This window comes from Mustela putorius, unplaced genomic scaffold (genome assembly GCF_011764305.1).
Source record: "Mustela putorius furo isolate JIRA1106 unplaced genomic scaffold, ASM1176430v1.1 tig00003942_pilon_pilon_pilon, whole genome shotgun sequence".
NCBI classification, from domain to species: Eukaryota; Metazoa; Chordata; class Mammalia; order Carnivora; family Mustelidae; genus Mustela; species Mustela putorius.
The window spans coordinates 4,594,278-4,610,579 of NW_025422087.1; the positions used below are offsets into that span (position 1 = coordinate 4,594,278).

The 16,302-nt window shown below is 42.0% G+C and overlaps 2 long non-coding RNA genes across 2 annotated transcripts in view; one reads left to right on the forward strand and one right to left on the reverse strand.

Annotated features, from left to right (window-relative positions):
- LOC106003938 overlaps nucleotides 1-15,855 on the forward strand; it is a 35,221-nt gene extending 19,366 nt beyond the window's left edge. The window contains exons 3-4 of the long non-coding RNA XR_001176709.2: nucleotides 5,047-5,183; nucleotides 14,668-15,855. This is a non-coding gene — a long non-coding RNA (uncharacterized LOC106003938). The remainder of the gene's footprint in view (nucleotides 1-5,046; nucleotides 5,184-14,667) is intronic.
- Nucleotides 8,621-13,437, reverse strand: LOC101682472. The gene is made up of 3 exons (XR_200974.3): nucleotides 13,407-13,437; nucleotides 9,955-10,051; nucleotides 8,621-9,000 (listed from the first exon to the last, which is right to left on the reverse strand). It is a non-coding gene; the product is annotated as an uncharacterized LOC101682472 (long non-coding RNA).
- Nucleotides 15,856-16,302: the final 447 nt, after the last annotated feature.

Here is a 16,302-nt window from a genome sequence, read left to right on the forward strand (position 1 = left end):
TTCTCCTTCATTCCTGGATTCCATTTCCTTGCTGGTATCATTTCTTCAGCCTAAGGAACTTTAGCATTTCTTTTAGAGAATATCTGTTGACAATTACCTGAATTTCCCTTCATCTGAGAATGGGTTAATTTTACCTCCATTCCTAAAAGATGGCTTCACTGGATATAAAAGTCTGGGTTGACAGTTCTTCTACTACTATAAAAATATTTTGTTGTTACTGTAGTTACCCACAATACTGTACGTGTTTCAGAGTACCCAGGTAAAGCACCTGCATGTAGGGTGGGGACTGAGCTGCCAGGTTGTTTGCTTTCAGTGTTTTGCACACCTGAGCCACAGAGGGAGTCTCTCTTCTATGCTCTTCCCCTTCCCTCAGGGATACATGGCTGCCACTTGTTACTCAGTGAGGTTAATGGTAGGCAAAGGGGCAAGTTCTTGGATTACCAGGTGTATCTGTAGTCTTAGGAAGGCCCTATGCACTTGAACCTTGGAGGTAGGGCTTTCTCAGTATTCTTGTACCCATTCCCAAGGGTAGACAACTTTGCAGTGTATTTGTGGGTGGTCTTGGGTGGGTGAGAGCTCCCTCTCCCTCTCCCAAGGGTAGCAGACCTCTGCTTTGTGTCAATACAAGACCTTAGCTTCAATAGTTTTTTTTTTATTTTTTATAAACATATATTTTTATCCCCAGAGTTACAGGTCTGTGAATCGCCAGGTTTACACACTTCACAGCACTCACCAAAGCACATACCCTCCCCAATGTCCATAGCCCCACCCCCCTTCTCCCACCCCCCCTCCCCCCAGCTTCAATAGTTTTATGACCCTTCCCCTGGGAAATTGGCTCTCACTTCCACTCAGTCCTCAGTACCTTTGTCTGGAATGGGCTTGGAGGGTTTCCTACCCCTCCTCCAACAGCAGTGAGTTACTGCTTCTGTTTTCAAGATCAACTGCCTGGACAGAGTTCTTCCCCAGCCCCAGAATCAGACAGCTTTTACTTCTATTCCTTCCTTAGAAACCCTGATTCTTCTCTTTGGTCTTTAGGGCAGGAAAGAAATGTCAGGCAAGTGGGCAGGATTTTGTGCCTGCGTGTCACTGGAGGGAACACCCTCAGGTCCCCTGCTCTGCCCCAGTCTTTTTTGTGAATATCTGACAGAGACCGACAGAAAAGAGTTGATGAGGAAGTTTGAATGCACCTTGCATTTAGGGCTCTCAGGGACTCCAAACTGTCATGTCTAGTCTACTTTTGGCCTTGAAGAATGCATTACATTTGAGCTGTTTTCTTCTTCCTGTACTCTGACAAAGGTGAAATGGTCCATGTGCCCCATCTTCCTTGGAAGGCTTATAACCCACTGGAATTTAATTCAGTTTTTTACCTTCCAACCTTAACTCTCAAATGATCCCAGAGAGAGATAGGATTTTATAGATCGTCAAGCCTTTCTGTCATTGTTAGGGGTGGAAGCAACATTCTCTTGTAGCTTGGTACGTCTAAGCAGAACTGGAATCCTCATCCATTTAAAAAATAGATCTGTAATGGTCTCTTTATGATTATATTCCTTTTTAAAAAAAGATTTATGAGAGAGAGAGTGAGAATATGTGTGCACGGGGTGGGGTTGGGAAGTGGAGAGTCAGAGGGAGAGATGGAGAGACAGAATCTCCAACAGGCTCCCCACTCAGGGAGGAGCCCGATGCAGGGCTCAATCCCATGACCCTGAGATCATGACCTGAACTGAAATCAGGAGTTGGATGCTTAACCAGCTGAGCCATCCAGTTACCCCTCTTTATGACTATATTCTTAATATTATGTTGATGCAATTTTGGTTTTCTCTTTAACCCCAGAAACATGTATGATGTGTATATATGGGTATATGTGTATTATTTAAGAGAATTAGAGATATTTTGTGGTAGTGATTTCTAGTTTTAAAATATAATGATTAGATTGTGTTATTTGAACATGTTTTTCATATACTTCTTAAGGCCTTTATATACTTTATATATTTTATATACTTCTATATTTTATATACTTTATATACTTCTCAAGGCATTTCTTGTATTTAAAGTTTGAAGATATTATGAAGATATGCAGAAAATAGTTGCTTTTAAAAAATTCTTTTTTATAGCAGTTTTAGATTCACAGCAAAATTGAGGGAAAGGTACAGAGATTTCCCATATACCCTCTATCTAACCTTTCATATACCTAGCACATGGGTACTTTCAAAAGCTTTAAAATCTGTTTTATGGTATAGAGTATTTGCATTATGTCATTTAAAAAATAGATCTTTTATATCCAAAATTATTATTATTTATAAAGACTTTATTTATTTGAGAGAGAATGTGCACGCAAGCATATGGGCAAGTGGAGAGAGAGCATATGGGCAAGTGGAGGAGCAGCAGAGGCAGAGGGAGATGCAAACTCCCCACTGAGCAGGGAGCCCAATGTGGGGCTCCATCCTGGACCCTGAGACATGACCTGAGCCAAAGGCAGATGCTTAACCAACTGAGTCACTAGGTGCCCCCAAAATTATTTTTTCATCTGCCTAATCTTTAAATGACTAAGTAAAAAAATAAACATTTCAGACCTCAAGGTGGAAGAAAGGACAAAGAAGAACCAGCCAGGGAAGTATTCTAGGAGACTGTTAGGAAAGATTCCTGGAATCTGCCACACACACAAGAACTTCTACTTACATAACATTCACCAGCATTTAGTCCCATGGCCACACTTACTGCAAGAGAAGCTGAGATAGGTTGTCTTAATCTGTGTAGCTATGTGCCCAGCTGAAATTTTATTCTATGGAAGAACACTAAAGACCTAAGAAAGAATAGCATACTTGTGGAAACCACAAGAAGGTAGGAGCTGGGTCACCATGTGAATAAGATAAGTTGGTAGATCAGTTACAAGATATGGAGGGCCTACTTCGTGAAGTCTTAGTAATGCCAAGATGGTGGATATAATCCTGTAGCCCATCAGTGAAGGTCCCGAGAGGAAACAGGTAACACTCTTGAAAGCGAGGTAGTAAATTTAATGAAGAGACTGTGTCCAGGGTGGGCAGGGCTAAAGAGAACGCACATGGGATGGCCACGGACCCCTGGACCAGCAACTGCAGGAAGCTGTCATCACCTCCAGTACTGCTGAGGCAGGTGGATGAGCAGGTACTGGACCCCAGTGGTTGTATTCATAGGAAAGGGGTCTCAGACAGGAGCAGTGCAGTAAAGGGACATTGTCTCCACAGTGTGTGGCCTGAAAGCAGAACTGGTGATGTAACTTGCAGCGCCCAGTGCAAAATGAAAAAAAGAAAAAGACCACTTGTTCAAAAATGAATAAGAATTCCAAGATGATGCCAGCAGAGCGTTAAACTCTGCAGCTAGACAGGTCCCATGAAGCTGGTCTTACCCAGCAGAGAAGCAACTGAGGAGGAGTGCCCTAAACTTCTCTCCTCCAGCCCTCTGACCTTTTCCAGTGCCTCCCCCTGTCCACACCCCAACGGAAGTCAAAGCCAAGGTGTCGATAATGGTCTGCCCTACGGGAGACAGTGGATAGCGTGGATCTGGAGCAGAAGCAGAGAGTATCTAGCTCAGCTATGAGAGCCATTAGAGATTTTTCAGCAGAGTGACATGTCCAATTAGTTGGTAGGAACAACTTTTTGGCAGCAGTGTGGAGGATGGATTGGAGAGCCTGGAGGCAGAAAGACCAATTAGAAGGCTATTATGTAAGTTCCAGAGTTGCTTTCCTTTTTTTTTTTAAACATCAAAATTCCCAGGAGAAATAGATTTTATATTTATAACACTGACCAAGTAACACACACACACACACACACACATAAACACAGTTGTATATGTATGCATGTTATCTATGTGAAACCCGAAGTCCATGAAACAATATAAAACCTTAGTCAATGAAACCTTACTAGAAACAAAGCACTCTGTTCATTAAATGCTGGTTCCATATTGCAGTAATCAACTCACAATAGATGTAAATCAAACTGGCTTACTGGTTGCCTTAAACTTTTATGTGATATATGTCAATTATTTTTCAATGGAACTGGAAAAAAAAAAAAAGACAGCTTCCAAACCATGAAATGGATTAAAGTCACAACTTTTAGCTTAAAAAACATGGGCCTAAGCACATGTACGTAGAGTAATAACACCCAAAAATGTTTGCATCCTAATCCCCAGACCCAGGGAATATGTGGCCTCACATAGCAAGAGGGGTTTAGCAGAAATGATTACACAGAGGATCCTGAGATGGGAGGTTAGCCTGGATTATCCAGGTGAGCTCACCATGACCACAAGGGTCCTTATGAGGGGAAAAGGGAAGAGAAAGGAATGTTGAAGGAATCAGCGTCAGAGTAATACAGAGTAATACAGCTGGCCATTGCTGGCTTTGAAGAAGGGGACCCTGAGCCAAGCAACATATTCCTCTCCAACATAGAAAGGTAAGGAGTAGGATTCTCCCCTGGCATCCTCAAAGAAGGTAGTGTTGATTCATTTTCCTCAGTGAGATCCATAGGACTTCTGACCTCCAGAACCATGAGATAGCTCTACAGTGTTTTCAGCTGTAGAGTTTGTGACAATTCCTTACAGCAACAATAGGAAACTAGTCCACAAAAGCAGGTAAGGGGAGCTGGAATGAGGCAGTGTCCGTGTGGGGATGGATGGAGAGGAGGGGACTTGATAGTCCAGTACAAACTTTCCTTTTGAGAGATGTGGGGTCCAGGTTATCCCTTAGGGTGGACGGCTGCAAGGCAGATCACAGTTTTCCTGCCTCTAGTGTTTTACATTCGCAGGAGAGTTAAAATGAAGGTGGAAGACCTAGAGGGGCAAAAAAATCTCTTCTGAAACTCTTTGTTTTAATGACATGACTCTAGGGGTTCAGGGCAGCTTCATAGAATGTGCTCTCAACCTGTGAGCTGATCTGGAAGGTGGAAAGAGCCACCTGGATGGTTCCTTTAGTCCTTGCTGCTTGAAGAGGTTAACTGAACTAACACTGCTCTTACAGATGACTCTTGGATGTATCCAGAACTCACGGAGACAAGTAAATAATATTGCTTTTTCTAGGAATAGAAGATGAAACTGCTCGTGAATGGAAGAGGCCATCTGGCACAGTGGGACTGGGACATGAAGGATTTGTAAATGGGCAGACGACCAAATGAGTTTGTACAAGAGGGTTGTATCAATAGTTGAACACTGGACAGGTAAGTCAGCAACAGGACCTAGTAATAATCCACTTATATTTATAAGTATAATGATCAATTCATATTTATAAGTTACTTGCTCTGAAAGCACAAACCATCAAAAAAAATAACAAAAACTAGAAAGCATAATTTAAAATAAATCATTTACAATAGCAAGAGAAAATAAAAGGCATTTTAAAAAATTAGAAGATGAGCAATACCCTTACATACAAGATTATAAAACATTATATAGTAAAATGTAACAAGTCCTAACAAAGGAAAAGCTACTCCGTGTTTGTGGATGGCATGACTCTCAAAGACCCAGATCTCTCCCAAATTATTCTATAAGCTCAGTGCCGTAAGTCATCTCTTCAGTGATTCCATGTGTGTGTCCACATGCTTGCATCTGTGCCCACATCTGAGTTTGTGGAACTTAACAAGGTAACTCTAAAGTACATGTGTAAGAGCAAAGGGTCAAGAATCACAGGGGCTGGGACGCCTGGGCGGCTCAGTGGGTTAAGCCTCTGCCTCTGACTCAGGTCATGACCCTCAGGGTCCTAGGATCGAGCCCCACATTGGGCTCTCTGTTCAGCAGGGAGTCTGCTTCCCCCTCTCTCTCTGCCTGCTGCTTTGCCTACTTATGATCACTCTCTCTCTGTCAAATAAATAAATTATATCTTAAAAAATAAAAAAGAGGGGTGCCTGGGTGGCTCGGTCATTGGGTATCTACTTTCAGCACAGGTCATGATCCCAGGGTCCTGGGAGCCCCACATCAGGCTCCCTGCTCAGCAGGAAGCCTGCTTCTCCCTCTCCCATTCTCCCTGCTGTGTTCCTTCTCTCACTGTCTCTCTGGCAAGTAAATAAATTTTTTTTTTTTAAATGAATCACTGGGGCTATTGAAAATTTTGCCTCTCCAATGCCGTCCCTTGTTATGAGGCTCTGTCAGTAGGACCATGTAGCATGGGAGCAAGAAAAGACACACAGGCTGGTGGACAGAACAGCAGCTGATAGTGCACCCATGTAACTATGGTCAATGACAGAGGGACAGCGCAACTCAGAGGGAAAGGATGGAAGACTCAGTAAATGGCCATGAGACAAATGATTATCAATAAGCAAAAACATAAAAATTGGACTCAGATGTGAAAAGCAAAACTTAAAACTTTTAGAAGAAAAATCTAGTACAATTATCTTTTAACATCAAGGAAGGAAATAAAGTCAAAGATTTGCACACACAACAAAGGAAAACAGAGATTCATTCAACTATGCCAAAATTTAAAAACTTGAGTGCGGCCAAAGACACCATAAGCAACATGAGAAAGTAAACAAAGTCTGGGAGAAAAATTTTAAGTCCAGTTAACTAATAAGGGGGAGCATCCAGAATATGTTAATAATCCTACATATTGGTATGAGTCAACCAAGCCAGTAGGTAAGCAGGCATTGGATATTGACTGGCAATTCACCAAAGAGAAAGCCTGAGCAACCAGCAACTTAAAATGTCATGTTCTTCTTCACTGGTTATTGGGAAGTGAGATAAAGGAAAGTGAGATCTACCATCCCACTCTCATCAAAGTGGCCACAGTTTTAAAATGGGACAGTTTTAAAATGTTGGAGAGGATATAGAGAGGATGTAGAGAAAAAGGTACCTTCATACTTTCTTGGTAGGAGTGTAAACCGGTACAAGCATTTTAGAGAAGAATCTGATGATATCTTGCAAAGCTGGAGAGGATACTCGAGGACTTGCAGCTCCATTCCTGGAAATGTTTCCTAGAGAAACTCAAGCATGTGTGCAAGGAGACCCCTAATACCTTTATTCAAGCAGTGTTTGTGGTGGAAACAAAGTATCCATCATTATGAGACTGGACAAAGACATAGTCACAGACATAGACATAGTGACATAGTGACATAGTCATCCAAACAAGTACTGTATGATAGGTAACAATGAATTAACCAGAGCCTTGTGTATCAATGCAGATAAACCTCAACTATGAACATAAAGTTGAAGCAAAAAATCAAGTTGTAGTCAAGTACATAGTTTTTGCATATATAAACATATGTATGAAAATTATAAAAACGTATCAGAAAATGCTAAGCACCAAACTCAGAAGAGTAGTTAGGTCTAGGAAGGACGGAAGTGAATGAAACGGAGGAGGGTGAGAATGACAGGTGGCTGTGTCTGTAATGTCTTCGTTATACCTTACACTTATTCTTTAATTTTGTACTTTTTAGTTACACATCTTTATACGATTGGAAAACTCTATTTAAAAACTCAAGCCCTTCACCATGGCAACAAAGCCATCCCCCAATCTTTCCCCCTCTGCGGTTGTCTGCCAGTCTTTCCAGTCTCCCTGTCCATCACTCCCATGTACTACTGGGCTCTAGATAGACCATGGTTTTCCCGTCATTTCTTGAATATCTTACTTGTCACAGCTGCATGCTTTTGCTTATGCTGTTCCCTCCCTCTAAGGTCTTTGCTTCTGGACCCCACGTGGACAACTGTTCATCCTTCCAGATCAGTTTCATGTATTCCTCCATCTCTGGTGTTCGCCAAGGAAATGCTTCTCGAACTTCAGTGTGCTTGGGAGTCAGCTCTAGGTCCTGTTTAAATGCAGGTTCTGATTCTGTAGGTTCAGGTGGGGTCCCCACTCTCCCTTGCTAACATCCATTGCGATGCCAATGGTGGTGTAGGTCTGAGGATCGCAGTATGAGCAGCCAGGCCCCTCCAGATCTTTTTCTTAGGCCAAGCTTGAAGCTCCCAGCTGTGGATTCCTGACCCCTCCTCTGCGTCCTCTTATCATAATATCCATTGCATTGTGCTGGGTCTGTTTTTTATATCTGTCTTTTTTCGTGAATCTCTGAAAAGTAATGTCTTAAGGGCAGTAATCCTGTCCCGGGGCCTCACTGCATTGCCAGCACCCAGCATTCACTTGCTGAATACTTGAAACATTCCAACATTGAAAGTACAATTGTCTAGTGCACCTCTGGTGAAACCTTATTAAATCTGTTCAAATGTTTCTGTGTTTTATATCCCAGGCCAGTAACAACAGGTAGGTAGAGCTGTAAATGCATATCGTGTACAGATCCGGTCTGAATAAGTTCCTAATTACGGTGCTTAGCTGGAGAGAGGAACTGGAAACCTTTAAAAAGGTTCAGAACCCTTAGGGCAGAGAGAGCTTTGGAGATCCAGGGGATTTTAGTTACTTAGTCACAGGGCACGGATTTTGCTCTAAGCATTAAGGTGGCTTATGGGAGGTTTGTAGACCTGTTCTAAGAAAATAGGCCCTCTGAGGAAGATTGAAAGAGCAAACGAAGGGCTGCCTGATGACTAACAGCCTAGCTGGGCTGCCTCTACCTGCAGGGGCAGCGGGGTGGGGAGGGCACAGCCCAGCGTGCGCTCCCACCTGCCCCCCCTATTCCAACTCTGGCACTGCCCCTTGGCAGCTGTGACTCCTTGAGCAACTTACTTCACCTTTCTGCACCCAGGAGTGCCAGCTTTAACAAACCCAATATTGCGTGGACCTAGTTATCCTGAAGGATTCCTTGTTTATCTGAGGTTCCATAAAATTGGGCATCCAGTATTTTATCTGACAAAATGATCTGGGCCTCACTTTCTTTATTTCTCAGATGAGATGAGAATGGTACCAGCTTCTTTAGGTTGTGAGGTTGAAATGATGTAATATATGGCGAATACTTGGAATAGGGCCCAGCTCAGAGTCAGGGCTTTATGATTTCTCCCTTACTGGCTGTGTTGTCTGCATCTCTTGCCAGAACCATCACCCTAAGTTCTAACTGGTCACTGTAATTCCAGTTCCTTCTGCTTCCCACTGTCCTCAAGTATGTCCTGAAAATAGAAATATGGTCATGTACTTAAAAACCCTACTTAAAATCTAAGGGCTCCCTGTTACTCATTGGATAAAATCCATATTCCTCAGTTTGCGGGAACTTTCAAGACTTGGACCTTCCTTTTCTTTCCAGCGCCCATTATCACCACCCTCCCTCTGCAGTCCTATATCATGCATACACCAAACACTGTCTAGCCTCTGTGCCCTTTCTTGGCGGCTCCCTCTATCCAGAATCCCTTTCTCCTGGGCCCCCTGATAAAAAGCCACTCTGATTAAGACTACCCCTCAGTAAACTTTTCTACACTCCTACTGTGACCCCCACCAGGACCCCTCCCAGCTCCATGCTTGGACTTTCACACCACTTTATAGAGACCTTCGTCTCTTCCTGTCACACTATGGTAAACTTGTTTCAACTTTTGTGTTTTATTTTATTTTATTTTTTTTAGATTTTATTTATTTATTTGACAGAGAGAGATCACAAGTAGGCAGAGAGGCAGGCAGAGAGAAAGGAGGAAGCAGGCTCCCTGCTGAGCAGAGAGTCTGATGCGGGACTCGATCCCAGGACCCTGAGATCATGACCTGAGCCGAAGGCAGCGGCTTAACCCACTGAGCCACCCAGGCGCCCCAATAAATATGTGTTTTATTTTTTAACAGTGAAATATATGTGTCTGAATTAATATTCATCCACAACCTGGTGCTTTTTGTTAATATATCAAGGGTGGTAGGTGAACTTTTAAAAAGTTGCCCAACTTCAAATGTTCTTATTTAAGTCTGCACCAGATGACGTGCTTTTTGAGTACAGGATGTGGAAATAATTTTTAGTTTATAGAATGGGTGGTGGTCAGGTTATACAGTGGACCAGAAGGACCTGTATAGCATCTGTTGTCCTCTTGTGGGCAGAACAGAGAGAACCTGAAATCTAAACGCCACTCAGCCCTGGGTCCTGCACTTACTGGAGGCTTCTGCCATCTGATTTGATGGAGTTGATCTATTGTCGGGATGCAGTTGCCTGTGTCTCTAGTGGAACTTTCATGCAAGGTGTCAGAGAGTCTGAAAGAACAGAGACCAATAACTTCACCAAAATTATAGAATAGGTTAAGAGATTGTTTTTTACTTGCTTGCTAATAAAAGTTGGTTCACCTTGTGGAAAGTGGCCTAAGAGGGCACCTGGGTGGCTCAGTGGGTTAAAGCTTCTGCCTTCAGCTCAGGTCCTGATAGAGCCCCACATCGGGCTCTGTGCAGTGGGTAGCCTGCTTCCGTCTCTCTCTCTGCCTGCCTCTCTGCCTACTTGTAATCTCTGTCTGTCAAATAAATAAATCAAATCTTAAAAAAAAAAAAAAAAAAAAAAGAAAGTGACCTAAGATGTGACCTCATTTTAACATAGCACCTGGTAAGGAGGGGGTGGGCCAGTGGACAGCTGTATCCTTCCTTATACCCTAATCATTGGAAGCTACTGCCATCCCCCAAAAGGGACTTGATGATCATGAAACCAAATTGGTTTAGATCAGTTTGCAACACTTTGTCTCTCCAACTAAAGGTGAGCTGATGGGTGGGGGCCTATCTTAATCATCGTTGACTCCAGCCCCTTCCCCTATAGCTGACCCAACTGAAGATGCTCAGTATGGAAGGAGCTACAAGACCCTTATTGCTGAGCCAGCTTTCACACATTGAGGAAAACTCAGACATCCGATGAGCAAATGTGACCTGGGTGAAAACATATAGGAAAACAAAGGAGACACGAGAAAGTTACCTTTTGGTATTTTTCCTTGAAATTTATTCCCTAAGAAATAGCTTTCCCTCTTGAGAATTCGTACATAACATCCCATTAGTGTTAAAGTCTTGAATAATCTTGGAAAATATAAATTCCCCCTCAGGCACTTTACCTCTGGGGACTTTTCCTCAAACCGGTGGCCTTATTCTAATCAAGAGAAAACATCACTCAAACCCAAATTATGCAACATTTTCTAGGAACACCTGGTTGCCTCAGTTGGTTAAGCAGCCGGCTCAGGTCATGATCTTGGGGTCCTGGGATCGAGCCCAGCGTCAGGCTTTGTGCTTTCTGCCCCTCCTCCTGCTCACATGCACACCCTGTCTCTCTCAAATAAATACATCTTATTTAAAAAAAAAAAAAGCAACATTTTATAAAATATCTGGACAACATTCTTCAAAACTCTCGAATTCATGAATAAACAAGGAAAGATGGAGAAACTCTCAGGATCAAAAGAACCTGGGGGTGCTTGGGTGGCTCAATGGGTTAAGCCTCTGCCTTTGGCTCAGGTCATGGTCTCAGGGACCTAGGATTGAACTCTGCATCAGGCTCTCTGCTCAGCGGGGAGCCTACATCCCCCCCCCACCTACTTGTGATCTCTCTCTCTCTGTCAAATAAATAAAATCTTTAAAAAAAAAAAAAAAAAATCAAAGGAGCCTGAAGAGACCTGCTAAGTGCAGAGCAGGATCCTGGGTGAGACCTCAGAACAGAAAAATGACATCAGTGAAAAAAAATGGATAAAATCCAGATGTGTCTAGGAGTTCCATTGATGGTACTGTACCGATGTTTATTTCTTAGTTTTGACAAATGTACCATTGTGATAAAGATGTAACATTAGTAGAAAGCACCTGAAGGATATCTGGAAACTCTGTATTTGTCATTTTTCTCTGCAACTCTCATGATTCTGAAATAAAAAGTTTCTTTAAAAAAGAAGTGCATTTTAAAATAAGGTAAGTATTTGGTAATAAAGGTAAAATAAGGTAAATCCATTTGGATTTATGGTAGCAATCAAGAGGAATCTTCTTTTCACCATAATAAAGTTGAAAACTTAAAGGTAAGTCATGTGTGCCAAGGAGAACCACCTGCTTCGGGCAGGGCCTGATCCTGACCACTTGGCCCCATGCTTCCTACCAGCTCTTTGGCTAGAATCTTGTTTAAACGTGGTTAATCTACATGGCTTTGTTGAAGGATAGACAGCTACCTATGGTGTATAATCAGCTTTGGGGGAAGTGCAAGAACTTCTTTGGGGTTGAGCCTACAAAGCTAGAGGCATAGAGAATCACAAAATCACAATATCCGATTCCTTTCTGCTAGTAAATATTAAAATAAACACGAAGACCTAGTCCCTTCAAGTACTTACCACAGTACTTAGCTCATAGAAGCAGTTGCTAGGCTTCATGTTACTATTACCAGTTTGGAGTTGCCACTTACTTTGATGGGAAGAAAAAATACATCCCAAGCGGATAGGAAGCTCAGCTCTTTTTGCTGATGTTGGCTTTGGGGACTTTAAGTCTGGGTTGAGGGAAACTAGTAATTTTTAACTAGATCATTTCCAGTGCACCTATTCCATGTTTGTTGATATAAACAAAGAAACAATTGAATGAGTACTGAATGTCATATGAATGTTTATAAAATATTTTTTTCTCATTATAAAAATAATAATTCCCTCTGTAGAAAACACAGATATCGCATAGGTGGGGGGAAAAAACAGTAAAAGTCATACCTCCTGCATAATCCCACAACTTAGAGACAGGTAACATTAACATAATGGTGAAGTTCCATTTTATGCATACATAGATTTTTTACACGATTAGAATCATACTCTACAAACAACTTTAAAATGATTATTCATTAATCAATTTTCTGATTTTAAAAGTAATAAATAACAATAGCTAGGGGGCTCCTGGGTAACTTACTTGGTTAAGTGGCCAGCTCTTGATTTTTGGCTAGGTCACCATCTCAGGGGCCTGGGATTGAGCCCTTCCTGGGCTCCATGTTCAGAAGGGGGTCTGTTTTAGGATTCTCTCTCTCCCTCCCCCCAAATTCTCTCAAATAAATAAATAAATACATTTAAAAATAATAGTAATAATAATAATAGCCAATACTTACGTAGCACTTACTACGGGTTCCGTGGGATTCTAGGGCTTTACATCAAATCCTTACAACAGTCCTGTAAGCTGGTTACTATATTCATTCTCGTTTTACAGATGAAGAGAGTGAGGAGCATGTGGGTTAAGTATGTTGCTCCGAATTATATACATTTTGATATTCTTTTTTTTTTTTAATTTTTTTTATTTATTTGACAGAGAGATCACAAGTAGTCAGAGAGGCAGGCAGAGAGAGAGAGAGAATGGAGGAAGCAGGCCCCCTGCTGAGCAGAGAGCCCGATGCGGGGCTTGATCCCAGGACCCTGGGATCACGACCTGAGCTGAAGGCAGAGGCTTTAACCCACTGAGCCACCCAGGCGCCCCTACATTTTGATATTCTATTCAACCATTTTAAGTGGATGAGTTAGGATGTGCCCTACCTAGTGTGGCTCCAGAACCCAGACCTCTAATCATGACTCTCCAGCTGTTTCCCATCCTTTCATTTACAAAGTGTGAACCTGGGGGAGCCAGCCTCCAAAATGATGCCCACCTTCTGGAATTCATTCCCCTGTGTCGTCCCCTTCCAGGACTCAGAATGAGTCTGTATGGCTAATAGAATATTGTAGAAGGAACGTGTGTGACATCAGAGGCTAGGTCATAAAAGGCATTGCCATTGCAGCCATTCTGCTGAATTTCAAGGGTAGCCCAGACTCTGGGGGAAGTCAGCTGCTACGTTGTGAAGACACTCAAGGATAATTGTGGAGAGGAGCCCACTTGCCGGCCATGGCAATGAGGCACATTGCAAGCAAATCCTCCAAACCCAGTCAAGCTTTAAGTGACCGCAGCATCTGCTGACCTCTGACTGATCCCAATGAGAAATTGCAAGTCAAAACTACCCAGTCAGGGGGCGCCTGGGTGGCTCAGTGGGTTAAGCCGCTGCCTTCGGCTCGGGTCATGATCTCAGGGTCCTGGGATCGAGTTCCGCATCAGCAGGGACTGCTGCTCAGCAGGGAGCCTGCTTCCCTCTCTCTCTCTCTGCCTGCCTTTCCATCTACTTGTGATCTCTCTCTGCCAAAAAAAAACAACAAAAAAAAAAAAACAAAAAAAACCACTACCCAGTCAGGCTGCTCCCAAATTCTTGACCCAAAGAAACTGGGAGAGAAAATACGTACTCATTGTGTGTTCAAATTACTGAGTTTGGGGGTAATTTGTTACACAGCAGTTGGGTAACTAATATGAAAAACACTAGGGAAAGGATGGAAAAGAAATCACTTCAAATCTTACAAGTTTAAAATAACTTTCTCATAACTTGGATAGGATTCCTTCTTTTTGTGCTCAACATCCTTAAACTAAGTGTGGATATTTAAAAATCTATAACTTGGCTCATAATGTAAATTCATTTTAGTGTGCCACCATTTCTCTACTTAATGGGTAAATAAATATCCATGTCATTAGAAAATTCTTTACAAACATAAATTTAAGGGTTTTATATACTCATACTAAATGGATGGTTCACAACTGAGCTGTATTCTTAGACATTTAAGTTGTTTCCATATTTCTGCTATTATAGACATTACCATAGTAAATGCCTTAAAAAGAAACGATAGAGTGAATTGTCAAGACCACAGCCTTTAAACTCACTCTGTGTGTGCAAATTTGAATTCTGCCCTTTCCTGGTGCAACTTTGAGTAGTTTCCTCCATGTCTCTGTTTTGTTTCCTTTATCTGGAAAATAAGGAAAGCAGTGCCTTTGCTGGCACTTCTTCCTTTGTATGTACTTAACATAAAAGTTTCCATTTTAACCACTTTTAGGTAATAAGTGCATTCACACTGTGGCAGTCATCGTGACCATTCAGCTCCAGAACCTGCTCATTATCCTAAACTGAGACTCAGCATTCACTCAACACGAACCCCTCACTCTGACTGACACTTAGCCTCCGCTCACCACTCTTCCAGTGTCTCCATGGATTCGACTACTCTAGGTACAATATTGGTCCTTTTGGGTCCAGCTTGTTTAAGGTAGCATGTCTTCAGGGTTCATCTGTGTTGTAGTATGTATCCAAATTTCATTCTTTTTTGAGGCTGAATAATATTCTCAGTATATACCACATTCTGCTTATCCAGTATTCTGACAATGGCCTTTTTTATTTGTTTCCACCTTTTGGCTATTGTGAATAATGCTGCTATGAGCGTTGGTGTTTAAATTTCTGTTTGAGTCAGCTGCTTTCAGTTCTTTGGGGTACACACCTGGAAGTGGGGGTGTTGGATCATATGGTAACTTTGTGTTTAATTTTGGGGGGAACAGCCATATTCTCTTCCACAGTGGTTGAACCATTTTATTATTGCCACCCACAATGCACAGTTTCCAGTTTCTCCACATTCTTGCCCATATTTACTTTCTGGGTTTTTTTTTGGAGGTAGAGGGATGGATAATAGCAATTCTAATTAGTGTGACCTCGTATCTTATTGTGATTTTGATTTGTATTTCCTTAATGATCAGTGTTGTTGAACATATCTGTTCATGTACTTATTGGCCATTTGTATGTCTTTTTTGGACAATTGTCTATTCAAGTCACATCTTGACCATCACTTCTTTCTTGAAACTCTTGTCTGCCAACGCCCTGTTTTCCTCTGGCTCTCCCCTCCATCTCTCTGCTCACCTTTTAATCTCCTTTTCTTCTCTAAGCTTCTCATTTTATTGTGGTCCAGTTCCCTAGAGTTAGGGAACTTCCCTCTACTAATTTTGCTCATGCCACTTCAGGAAATTTAATGGCTGGTGTGAGATTCAAGAGATAGATTCCCAATGAAGGAATCAATTACTCTATTAATATATTACAAATAAATGAATAAAATGAAACAAAAAAGTAGAGTTAAAATGAGAATAAAAGAAGAAAAACTGAATACCAAGAAATACTGAGGTAATCACAAGAGTCAGGAATGGCAAAAAAGAAGGAGGGGGGGGGAGGAACAGGAGGAGGAGGAGAAGAGATATAACATCAAGAATGAAATCTTGCGGGGCGCCTGGGTGGCTCAGTGGGTTAAGCCGCTGCCTTCGGCTCGGGTCATGATCTCGGGGTCCTGGGATTGGGTCCCGCGTCGGGCTCTCTGCTCAGCGGGGAGCCGGCTTCCCTCTCTCTCTCTGCCTGCCTCTCCATCTACTTGTGATTTCTCTCTGTCAAATAAATAAATAAAATCTTTAAAAAAAAAAAAAAGAATGAAATCTTGCAATTTGTGACAACATGGATGGACTTCAAGGGCCTTATGCTAAATAAGTCAGAGAAAGACAAATACTGTATGATCTCTCTTATATGTGGAATCTTACAAATGAATCCAAGAAATGAAGCTCATAGATACAGAGAGCAGATTGGTGTGCCAGAGATGGTGGTGGGTGGAGGGGTGGGAGAAATTAGTGAAATGTTTTTGTTTTTAATTTAAATAAATTGCATT